Source organism: Mangifera indica, chromosome 20 (assembly GCF_011075055.1).
Source record: "Mangifera indica cultivar Alphonso chromosome 20, CATAS_Mindica_2.1, whole genome shotgun sequence".
NCBI lineage: Eukaryota > Viridiplantae > Streptophyta > Magnoliopsida > Sapindales > Anacardiaceae > Mangifera > Mangifera indica.
Window position 1 is genome coordinate 4,722,750 of NC_058156.1, and position 13,101 is coordinate 4,735,850.

Consider the following 13,101-nt stretch of genomic DNA (forward strand, 5'->3'; position numbering starts at 1 on the left):
GCAAAAGAAAAATATTAGCTGTACTGTGTGGACAGCAAAGAAAAAATATGCGTGTAAGAGAGAATTATACTTTGTATGGTGACTGCAAGTACTATCATATGTAGTCTAGACTAGTCTATGAGAAAGAGAGAGAAACAAATTAGTAAATATTTTATGAAAGTCATTTGCATTAGAATTATGCATACAAGCCTGTGTGGCTGATAAAGAGTTGAGAAAGATGTACGATCAGAAAATAGAAATGTCATGGCACTCATACATGCATAAATCATAACGAGTGAATCATTTCTGTATAGTAAGGAAATGAATAAATGTGTGAAAGAAAAGAATTATGATATGTGTTAAATGCGTGTTCGGTGTCAATTATTTTGTTGTAAATAGTTCAGACACGCTGAGTATGGAAAAGATTAGAAAAGATTAGTACTAGTATGAAATGTTTTAAGTGTTGAGTATGATTTTTTTACTGAGCCATAGTCGCTCACTCCATTTAATTTAATATTTTACAGGTAAAGAAATGCAGCAAAGGTTCCCGGGGAGCACTAATGAGATATGAGGCTAAGAGAGGAAGACACCATAATTTTGTTGACTTAAATGTTATAATGTATATGTAATATATATATATATGACTAGTTTTGAAAATTGGTTATAAAGTTTCTGTGGGTGATAATTTTTATGATAGTTATTATTATGTACTTATTTTATTTATTATGATTATGTGATAAAAAAATCCAGTCGATTGGTAGGACTGGTTTATGTGAATTATTAATTGGGAGTGTTACAGGGCATAATTAAATAGAGAAAAAAAATTCCCCGGGCCCTCTAAAATAGGAGAACTCATGCCGTTTTTCCGTAACACACCTATTAGTTGGGAGATGTTATAGAATGTGTAACGGATCTCCTTGATGACTCGATGCTTCTACGATGCCTTCATCAGTTTGCCTCCTTAAGCAAGTGGCCCCGAATCAAAGAATTGTTTCATAACTCTAACATCATCTCCACCCACAACCTCCTATGCTTTTTTGAAGAAGTAAACCCTATGTTCGTCTAACCCCTGTGACTTATTGTTGTCCATGGCAAATAAGGTCGTTTTAATTTCATCCTTCATAATAGGCTACATCATGTCAAAGGCATCTTCCTTACAAAGCCAAAACTGCAAAAGGCACTTGAGTTTGTGATAGTCCAAAGCACCCTCCTCTACCGAGAACATAGTCTTATGAAAGTGGTTTACAAGCTCATACTTAACCCACAATTTATCAAAGGAAATTGATCCATCTTCAAGCTAAATACCTTTGATAACATCTTGATTCCTTCTACTATTGATCTCTTTGAAAAAGAAGCTTGTACAATGATCACTTTCATAGAGCCAATGAATCTTGGATTTTTGCTTGGCAAGTGGTTCCTCCGTTAGACTAAGCTTGTTCAAGGTTCTTACCTTATCCCTTTCCTTTAATGCCAAAACTCTTTCTCCTGGGTTGCCTTGGAGTCAGCTTTCCATTTTATTGAGAGAGCTTCTAGCTTTTTTAACTAGTGCATATTCATCCAAACATAAAACAAGAAACTAAAGAATCAAAAACTATTTTCACTATTTAGTAGGCATATGTAGTTTTTTTGTTCTTGCAATTTAACCAACCAAATCAACTCCAAATCCAACCGAATTTATTTCATCATAATCACAACACAATGAACTTTCTTTCAAGCCATGGACATACACAATTGGAATTGAATAAGGCAATCAAAATACTAGTAGAATGCAGTGGCAAAAATGGTAATTATGCTATAACTCTTTTTCATAGGATTGAAAACCCTTCATATGCATGCAATTTGGATTCCAAGGAACACACTAATGAAAACCAAGGCAAAAAGGAATGAGATCCACCAAACCTTAGGGTCTTCCACCACCAATATTTCACCAAGATGATTGGATAAAGGAAAATGAGGAAAAGCTTCAATGCTTTAACTTAAGTTTCATTCAAATGTCCACCAAAAAAATTACAAATAAAGGCCCACTCCTTTATATAGGAGGCATGGACAGTAATTATACACTTTGGTCAACAAAATTAACATAAAATGAACTAAAATCCTTAATGTATGCTAAGCCATCCATCATAAAATAAACCCATACCCAAATTAATGAATACAAGACAAAAATAATACTCCTTTTCCTTAAATATAGGAAACTTGTTTCCTAACTAAGGCAACCATCTTCTCTTCTAGTTTAAAACCAACTAAAACCATACTTTGAGCTCTTTGGGCTTCAAAAGGAGTCTTGGACGTTTGGGCCAATAGTGGACTCCAAAAGTTGCACTTTCGGAACAATTAAAGCAAACTATGCAAGTGGGTCTTGAGTCCAACTAAGGAGGCTATGCCCAAAAGTGAAGTTAGGCAAAAATTCAAGGTGCAATGCTTCCTTTAGCTTGGGGATTGCTAGAACTTCATCCTTCTTGGCTTCAAGGGCTGCATGGAGTCTTGAGGATGGCTTGGAATCCAAAAATGATGATGGAGCCGTGTATGCATTATCCTCCCCAAGTTGAGAAGGATTTGCCCTCAAATCCTCAAGATGGCTATCCTCCACTTGTTGATCATTCATAAACAAGCTCTCTTTCTTGATTTCTTTTCCCTTGATAGCCTTATAAACTTGTTGTGGGTTAAGAGGGGTTAAAGTGATAGTCTTGCCATTGAATTTAAAGAAGTATGTGCTCTTCTTGCCATTATGCTTCACTACCCAATCAAATTGCCAAGGTCTTCCTAATAACAAGCGACAAGCATCCATAAGAATCACATCACATAAAATCTCATCATTATAATGTTTGCCAATAGAGAATGAAGTAAGCACTTATCTTGCAACTTGTAGGCTAGTTCCATTACTCAGCCATTGTAGTTTGTATGGTTGAGGATGTGGTATGATTGATAATCCAAGTTTGTCTACTAAAGTGGATAAGGCCACATTTACACAACTCCCACTATCAATAATTAAGGCATACACTTTACCTCTAATGGTGCACCTTGATTGAAAAATGTGAAGAGCCTTTGTTCTTCATGAGGAAGAGGCTTGGCATGCAAGGCTCTCCTAACAACTATCAACTCTCCTTCATCAACTCCATGGAGAATTTCTTCTCCTTCCTTATCAGCTTCATAACTTTTGTGGCTGGAAACTTCACTTTCTTCTTCTTCTTGAAGGGACTCCTCAATGGATTGTATCTCCAACAAGGTCAAAGCTCTCCTATTAGGGCATTTAGCTTGGAAGTGTCCATAGCCTTGGCATTTAAAGCACTTTTTGTTGGAAAGGTTGGTCTTCACCATTTTGGGCTTTCTTTGGTCAGCTCTACCACCTTTTCCTTGCCTTTCTCCTTGGAAGAAGTATCGGCAGCCTTTGTGTAGGATGGGGAACCTTTATGGAAGGTAGTTCCCTTGGTAAAAGATGTGCTTTTGTTAAATAATGTCCCTTTGGAGAATGGCTTGGCAACCATGGGCTTCATGGCCTTCTTTTGCTTTTCAACCTTAATTGCCAACTTGCATACATCTTTAAAAGTGCAATAAGTTTGCAATTCCACCATATTAGCTATGCTTTGGTTTAATCCACCAAGAAATCTAGCAATTGTTTGCTCTTTAATCTCCGACAGATCACTTCTTATCATTAGCTTCTTAAATTCTCTAATGTAGTGCTCAACACTATCACTACCTTGCTTGAGAGTATGTAGTTTGAGGTATAGGTCTTGTCTATGGTTTTCAGGAAGAAATCTCCTTTTCATAAGCTTTTTAAGCTTTTCCCAAGATCTAACTCTTTTTTTGTCATCTTTTTCCCTTTGTTTCTTAAGGTTTTCCCACCACAAGGATGCATAATCTTTGAATTTCAAGATAACTAGTTTGAATTTCTTCTCATCTAAGTAGCTATTGTATTCGAATACATTTTGATGGCATGGAGCCAATCAACAAAGTCATCTAGATTCATACTTCCAATAAATTCTGGAATCTCAATCTTTAGGCCTCTATCATCATCATTATTCCTCCTCAGTGGTCCTTCATGTTCTTCATCACTTGAACCACTAGGGAGAATCAATTCCTCTCTATGACGTCTAGGAGGAGGAGGAGGTCTATTGTATCTCCTTGGATGAGGTTATGGTGCTAGTTGTGGTGGAGGTGAGGTTTGGTTTATTGGGCGGGTTGCTTGGTTTTGCATGATAGCCAAGTTTCTAATCAATTGCATCATTTGCATTCTAAATTAATTCTAGCTCCTTTAATTGGTGAAGATGTCCTTTGGTGGAAACCAAGTGCAAATGGTTAATTCTCTATCAAGACGGCTTGGCATAGTATAAGGGAGGCTAAAGCTAAAGTTCCTTGGCATATTATCATTTGGTTCAAATAACACTACCCTAGACACTCCTTCATTGCATGGCTGGGTATTAAGGGTGGAATGAAAACAAAAGATAAGTTGCATAGCTTTGGCCTCATTTCAAATAATGTGATAATGTGTGTGGTCTTTGCAACTTGGCTCTGGAAAGCATAGAACATCTCTTCTTTCAATGCTCCTACTTAGCTTTTATTTGGAATTATATTGTAGGTCTTTGCCTCATGGATAACCCTCACCAACCGTGGGGCTCTCTAGTATTTTATTGTACCAACCAATGGCGGGGGGATTTTCTACTCAACATTATTTGCAAACTTTGTTTTGGGGCCACTATAACTATATTTGGTGTGAAAGAAACAATGTTTTTTTTTTGTAGAAGTAAATCTCTGCAAGTATAGATCATTGCTTCTATAAAGGATTGTGTGAGGGCTAGAATCTTTCCCTTATCCAATATCCCTAGCTCGTACATTAATAACACCATTGCTTCAATTTTTAGCTTTTTTTAGACACTTTATCTATTCCTCAACCTCAAAAAGATATCATATGATGATAAAATCAAATTGTATGAGTAGTCATATCACTAACAGGTTAAGAAGTCATATATTGACACTCCACTAATCGGGTGGTCATAATGTCTGGCCAGATGTTAGGTTGGGAGCCTAATATGGATTCGATCACTACCAACTTAGTGGAAAGCCTATACGTCACACACAAAAGAGCTGATCGAACTTTATAGGCATAAGATTTTCTAAGTTCAATCTGAGTCAGATCCGATCTGGATTCTGAATTGAAGGTTTTGAGTCTTGGTGGTGCATATTCATCAAAGCATACAACAATCAACCAAAACCAAGAAAATTGTTTTCACTATTTATTTGGTATATGCAATTTTTTTGTTCATTTAAATAGGCAACAAAAATGATCTCCAAATTAAACCAAAATCATATCAATACAAACACAACACAAAGAGCTTTCTTTCGAGTTATGGTAGCTCTCAAGATTCAATAGATAAACCAATCAAAATGCTAATCAAAGTTAGTGGCAGAAAACATAATTTTAGCGCAACTCTCTACCATAAGCAAAAAAAACAAACATGCACACTGTAATTTGGATTTCTAAGGAAACATAAAATGTAACCAAAGCATAAAGGAACGATTCCACCAACCTTAGGATCTTCCACAACCAACCTTCCACCAAGATGATTGGATAAAGGAAATGAGATAAAAGCCAACAAAACTCTCTTCAAATTTTAATTAAAAATATCATTCTTCTTACATAACGAGATGCCTTTGGTGCATATTCATCCAAACATGCAACAAGAAACCAAAAAATCAATAATTGTTTTTACTGTACATTGGTATGTGCAGTTTTTTGTTCTTGCAATTTAACCAACCAAAGCAACTCCAAATCCAACTGAATTCATTTCATCATATCACAATACAATGAACTTTCTTTCAAGCTATGGACGTACACAATTGGTATAGAATAAGACAATCAATTACAAGTAGAATACAATGGTAAAAATGGTAATTATATAGCAACTCTCTGCCATACAACTTCGATGCATACATATGCATTCAAATTTAGATTTTTAAGGAAAACAAAAACATTAACCAAGGCATAAAGGAAATTCCACCAACCTTGGGGTTTTCCACCACTAACTCTTCCACCAAGAATGAATTGGATAAAGGAAAATAGAGAAGAAAGCCAACAAGCTTTTGATTCTATGTTTCATAAAATTCAAGTGTCTAAACTCTTACAAAAGCATGGCCCTTTATATAAGGTAGAAGTGGTGGCAAAATGGACTTTCCAATACAAAATCTATTAATTTTTTTATACAAAAATCCCTTGAATTAAGCTAAGCCATGCATTCTAAACCAAGCCCATACATAGTAATTAACTAAAGACAAAAGTTTGTTGTTTTTTCTTTAACCTTAGGAATTATGTTTCCTAACTAAAACAACCAAATTCTAACTTAGTTTCAATGTAACTAAAACCCAATTTTGGAATCTTTGGGCTTCTCAAAATGATGCTTGGACGTTTGGGCCATTGATGGACTTCCAAAGTCACACTTATGGATCAATTGGAGCAACCTATTCAATTAGACCTTGGGTGCATGTAATGAGACTATACCCAAAAGTGGTTTTGGGCCAAAATTGAAGGTGCAATGCTTTCTTTGGCTTGGGATTTGCTAGAACCTTATTCTTCTTGGCTTCAAAGGTGCATGAAAACTTGAGGATGACTTAGAATCCAAAAATGACAATAGGGTTATGTATACATCAGCCTTCCTCTTTTATATGAGGAGTTGGTGACAACACAATGGAAGCCAACAAAAGTTCAACTAATATTACATAAATTAAGCTAAGCCTCACAAATAAACTAAGTCATGCCTCTTTATTTGCTAAAGACAAAAGTTGGTTGCCATTTTCCCTAAGTTTAGGAATCGTGTCTCCTAGGTTTGCAACCAAGCTTGTATTTAGTTCTAAGCCAACTAAATGTACAGGTTTGAGTTAAAAATGGTATTCAAAAGAGGCTTGGGCGGATTAGGCTTGGAAATGCACCATGTGAAGCTTATTTTAGGCCAAAAGAGCAAATCACATAAGTGGTTCTTAAATCTAACTTATGAAGCTATGCCCAAAAGTGAAGTTGGGCCAAAATTGAAGGTGTAATTGATGCGAACCTTGACGACTTGTGGTGCATTTCCATCAAGACAATGCAACAACACATAACCCCAATTCTGGAAATTACTGTTCATATGACACAACATCAATTTATCTTTCAATTTTAACCAATCAAATAAACTCCAAATCATACAACTTATAGGTCATTGGAAAGGGCATTCAAAGAGCTTTCTAATGATATATAATAGCAATCACAACTCATTCAACAAGGCATTCAAAACTTGTCTCAAATTTTGCTGGCAAAAACTGGAAATTGCAAAATCATACACTGTGAACAGTATCTGAGGCATACAACACACATTCAAATCTTCACACTTTGGATTTCAAGGGTAACAAGAAAATTAACCAAGGCATAAAGGAAAGTTCCACCAACCTTAGGGTCTTCCACCACCAATTCTTTCTCCAAGATGAATTGGATAAAGGAAATGAGAAAAAAAGCCAACAAGCTTTCTTCAAATTTTCATTCAAAAGCAAAACCAAAACTTCTACAAATAAAGATCCACCCCTTTTTATAGGAGGCATGGATGGCAATGATACAATATTTCCCACAAAAGTAAACTAAAATGGCATGAATTAAGCTAAGCCATTCATTCTAAACTAACCCCATACATAGTAATTAACTAAAGACAAAAGTTAGTTGCTTTTTCCTTAACTTTAGGAATGATGTTTCCTAACTAAAACAACTAAATTCTAACTTAGTTCCAATGTAACTAAAACCCAATTTTGGGCTCTTTGGGCTTCTCAAAATGATGCTTAGACGTTTGGGCCATTGATGGACTTTAAAAGTTGCACTTTTGGATCAATTAGATCAAACTATTCATTTGGACCTTGGGTGGATGTAATAAGACTATATCCAAAAGTGGTTTTGGGCCAAAATTGAAGGTGCAATGCTTCCTTTGGCTTGGGATTTGCTAGAACTTTATTCTTCTTGGCTTCAAAGGTTGCATGGAGACTTAAGGATGGCTTGGAACCCAAAAATGACAATGGAGCTGCGTATACATCAACTTGATGCAAGACCCAACACTCAAGAAGATATTTTCCTAGGATTGAATCGGTTTCGTCATGTAATTAAACCTTGACCCGAATCGATATGAAATTGAATGAACCTTGGTATTGTGAATGGTGAACGCCACAAGACAAGCTTGATAAGTTCAAAGATTGTAAACTCAATAGTAAGCAATCTATTTGTGAAAGTCGGCCAAAAAAAGCTCCATTCATCATGAAATATTTTGTTTTTATGGTACAAAGCCAACTCAACCCTAAACTACCCATGACCCAATGGACTTCCAAACTTCTCAAAGCCCATTACCTAAGTAACTACCCAAAGCACTAATTAAATTAAAAGAAAATATGTCACTTGGGCTCAATAAAGTCTAGCCCAATCACAAACAAGATCAAAATCATAAAACTGAAAATCCTAAATTTGGGTAAACAAAAAACTGTGAAATACGGATTGAAACGATGTTATTTGGGCCTCCAAATTGGGTGCAATAGGAAAAGCTAGTTTTCATTATAGAACTCGAAATGAGCTTCGTGTTGATATATTACAGGCCTCGTAACTCCTCCTGGATCAAAAGTTATAGCCATTCAAAGTCTGTTCGTGCATAAGCTTGGGCCTGAATCAAGTTTTTTTTTTTGGTAAGTAAACATAATAGATTGAGGAATTGGCTAGCAAATGGAAGGAGGACAACTTCAAGAATATTTTGAGTAAGGTGTGCTTTGGTGCAACCGTCTACCACATTTGGAAGGCTAGGAATGATATTTGTTTTGGAAGAGGTGGAGTTCCAAAGGAGAGAGTCACAATTCTTATAAAAGATTGTGTTAGAGTTAGGATAAGTTGTTTGAAGAAAGTGAATAAATCTAGTGAGAATGTGTCAATTGCAAACAATTGGGGTATCCCTCATTCAATATTTGAGTAGGCTTAGTATGGTGTTTCCCTTTAAAGCGATTGTTTTGAGATGTATACTTGGATCTCTTTGATCCATTGTTTGTTTTTAGAGCTTTCTTGTTTGTTTCGGCATAACCTAGGAGCTTGTCCTAGGTATGCTTGTGTAAAGCTTAATCTAGGGGCTTTGTCCTAGATAAGCTCTTGTATATCCTTTCTTTGGTATAAATTTATTATTACTTACAAAAAAAAAAGATGCCCCAAAGAAAAGAAATTTTGAATGGCCTTGATTACATCCTCACCAATAATCTCCCAATTTTGCTTAGAGAAATATGCCCCATAGTCATCCGGCTCGGGAGCTTTGTTATTGTCCATAATAAACATCACCTTTTTGATCTCCTTAACCGACACATGTTGTACGAACGAAACAGCTTTGAATTTTTCCTCATTGATTAGTTCATCATCAAACTAATTAGATTGTAGTTTACATTGAGTAGAATCAAGCAAATCTCTAGCTGTTTTGACCCTCTCCAAAATGCACCGAAATTTTTTCTTATTGAGATCTCTATGACTTTTAAGAATTTTCAATTTAGTAACCAAAATTGGGCTCACATAAACCTCCATATCCCAACGCTTTCTTACAATGCTAAGGAAATTTTCATGATAAGCCCACATGTTAAAGAACTTGAAAGAAGACTTTCTTTTTACCTCCCTAGGACTGTAATTAACCAAGCAAGGAGAGTGATCCGATAAAGAGTTGTTCATAAATGTAGCTACTGCCCTAGGAAAAACCAAGTTCCAAGCAACATTCACTAAGGCTCTATCAAGCTTGCACATTATATGGTTATTGGCTTCACTACAATTATTCCACGTGAAGAAATTCTTATGGAGATCAAGGTGCTGATCAAGTGCAACAAAACAAGTATTCCTAAGATCCTTTGCAAGGAATCGGTGGTCCAATGACTAGAGCAAGGACAAAGAAGATGAAAATGGCTTTACAAGGCTTAATCATAGAGATGTATGACAAAGAGGCTATTCTAGAAGTTTCCAATGCTACACCAAGGATAATCACTTATCTTTATGTGCATATAATGGACAAGGCTTAGAACTTGAAGAATAAAGCTTGGAGTCCATGATATAGTTTCGGGCTGCATGGCCCAAGCTAAAGAAAGACTTAAATAAAATGATTAAGTGTTTTGTGTTGTTAGATTTTAAGTTAAGATTAAATATACATGTAAAAGACTTAACTTCTTGGGTTTATTTGGGCTTGTAGGTTGGCCCATGTCTTGATATATTAGCTAGGGTTTTTACTTTGACTTTTATGCCTAGGATTATGATGATTACATGCTTATATAAAGGCTACAACTATGAAGAACGAAAATAGACATATCATTAATAATTTTGAGGTATTTTTAGCAAACTTTGCTTTGTTTCCTTATGTTCTTGGAAGAATACATCATCTTGACTTATCACAGGAGTGATCAACCTTTGTGGCGTCTTAAGGTTTTAAGGACTTAGTTTCCTTAGGGTTTTGATCAAATTGATCAAATTTGTTTTCTAGCTTTTTTGGGGTGTGCCTAACAGATTGATTCAAGGGTTCCTAGGGTAGGTCACCTAACGGGTTCTTTATCATTTGGTATCAGCGCCTTGGTTCTAAAAACAGGTTTGCGTCTCTTTTATCTATCTTTGTTTAGTACTTTTCTTTATGCCTTATTCATTCCTAGTGTTCCTTTTTGTTTAGTTCTTCTTATCCATGCTAATCAGCTTCTTGATCTCGAAGTCATATTAATTCTGTTTGTGTTTGATTTGATTAGATATTTAAAAAAAAAAATCAGAAAAAAAACGAAACAAAAAAGAAGAAGAAGTTGTGTTTAAGTTGAGCAGTGTATCTTGATTCTTGCCATCTATTGGTACACTTGCACTCTAACTTTAATTCTTTTCAAGCATCAAGAGGATATCTTAAAATTATAAGTTTCATATTCCTATTTGAATTATTCATAAGAAGATCTTCATTCTTTCTTTTTATGGATTTGGCTAGTTGACTAATTCAAAGTAAGTTGTATTTTCCTTTTGCGCTAAGAATTCTTTTCCTAAATTATATAACAGTTGTCCTACTACATCAATTAGTCCTAATCCTCATCAAATAAGGAATTCTTGTGTCTCAATTATTTCAATTTCGTGCTCCATATTCTACTTAGCTTATTCCGGTTCAATTGTGCATATATAAAATTATTTTTGCTTCATTTTTCTCTGCTCCTTAAGTCCTTGCGTTTTAGTGATTTCCTTTACATGTCTTTTGTTTCATTTTGAAGTTTTCTTATTTTCTTGGCTCGTTATTTATTTTTTTTTTTTTGCCGTTTGCCTCAACTAAATTTTTAAAGTTCTAATTTTGAGACTTTTCACCATCTAACTGATTGCTACTTGTGATTTGTTGATCTTGATTCTTTTAAGAACATAAAGTGGGCTGGCTTAAGTGAAAAAAAAAAGAGTAGTGAGATCATCATCGAGAACAGAATGAAACACAAGCAATAACAATCTGTTTTGAGTGCAAACACGCGAGGGAGTGTGTGAGGGACAAATTTCTTTTAATTACTAACGTGCTTTGCAGGTTGTAAACATGAGTAGTGAAGGAGAACAACACAATACGGATATGAAGTTTTGGATGAAGGTTGTTACCGAGCAGTTTAAGCTAATAAATGCAAGGCTAGATGATTTGCAATCACCTAGCAAATCCAAATCTTCTAGGAGATGTGTGATTGAAGAAGAGGAAGAGGAAGAATCGAATTATGAAGAATTAGGCTCAAGAAAGGTAAGAAGGTTGTTTCCAAAAGAGATAGCAATTTAGGCAGCATAAAAATGAAAATTCTAGCATTTCAAGGGAAGAATGATCCCAAGCTTTATTTAGAGTGGGAAAGAAAGGTTGATCATGTATTCGATTGCCATAATTATTCTAAGGAGAAAAAGTAAAGCTGGCAGTTGTGGAATTCACTAATTATGCAAGTATTTCGTGGGACCAATTAGTGATAAATAGAAGGAGGAATGGTGAGAGGCCAATTCGTTCATGGGAAGAGATGAAGTTGGTGATGCATAAGAGATTTATACCTAGCCACTACTACAGAGACTTGCATAGGAAGTTCCAAGGGGCTGGTTCAAGGGTCCATAAGTATGGAGGGCTATTACAAGGAGATAGAGATGGCTATGATTAGAGCTAATATAGAGGAAGACCGAGAGGCTATCATGGCAAGGTTTATTAGTGGCTTGAACAAGGAGATTGTCGATGTGATGGATTTGCAGCACTACTTGGAGATAGAGGAGATGTTGCACAAGGCTATCAATGTGGAGAAACAAATCAAGACCAAAGGGTCTAAATCTAGTTCGGCCTCTAGTTCTACATAAAAGACAACTTGGAAAGACACCAAATCAACCTCAAGGTCAAAAGAAGATGTAAAGCCAAAGGATTCGGTTGTTGTTTCTAAAGGTAAAACCGAAACCAAATTTTCTTCTAAATCTCGTGATATTAAGTGCTTTAGGTGCCAAGGCCATGGACATATTGCATCTCAATGTCCAAATAAAAGAGCTATAATTGTGTTGGAGAATGGTGACATAGACAGTGTTAGTTTAAATGATAATGACATGACACCATTGAAGGATTGTTCTAATGTTGATGTTAAAGAACCCATTCATGGAGATATGTTGGTTATAAGGCGCGCACTAAAAATTCAGCTAAGGATAATAATGATGAGGAGCAACATGAGCACATTTTCCATACAAGATGCCACGTTAAAGACAAGGTATGTAGCATGATTATTGATAGTGGAAGTTGTACTAATGTTGCTAGTACTATGTTGCTAGATAAGCTCAATCTAGAAACCTTCAAGCATCCGGAGCCATATAAGTTACAATGGTTGAATGAGTGTGGAGAAATTAGAGTAACCAAGCAAGTTTTAGTTGCCTTCTCTATCGGCAAGTACAAGGATGAGGCTCTTTGTGATGTGGCACCAATGCACATTGATCATATACTTCTTGGCCGACCATGGCAGTTTGATAAGAAGGTTACTCATGATGGCTACAAGAATAGATACTCTTTTGAATTTAATAATTGGATTGTTATATTAACTCCTCTCAAACCTTTTGAAGCATATCAGGACCAAATTAAGATAACAAGAGAGTGCAAAATGAGATAAGAACAAATGAGA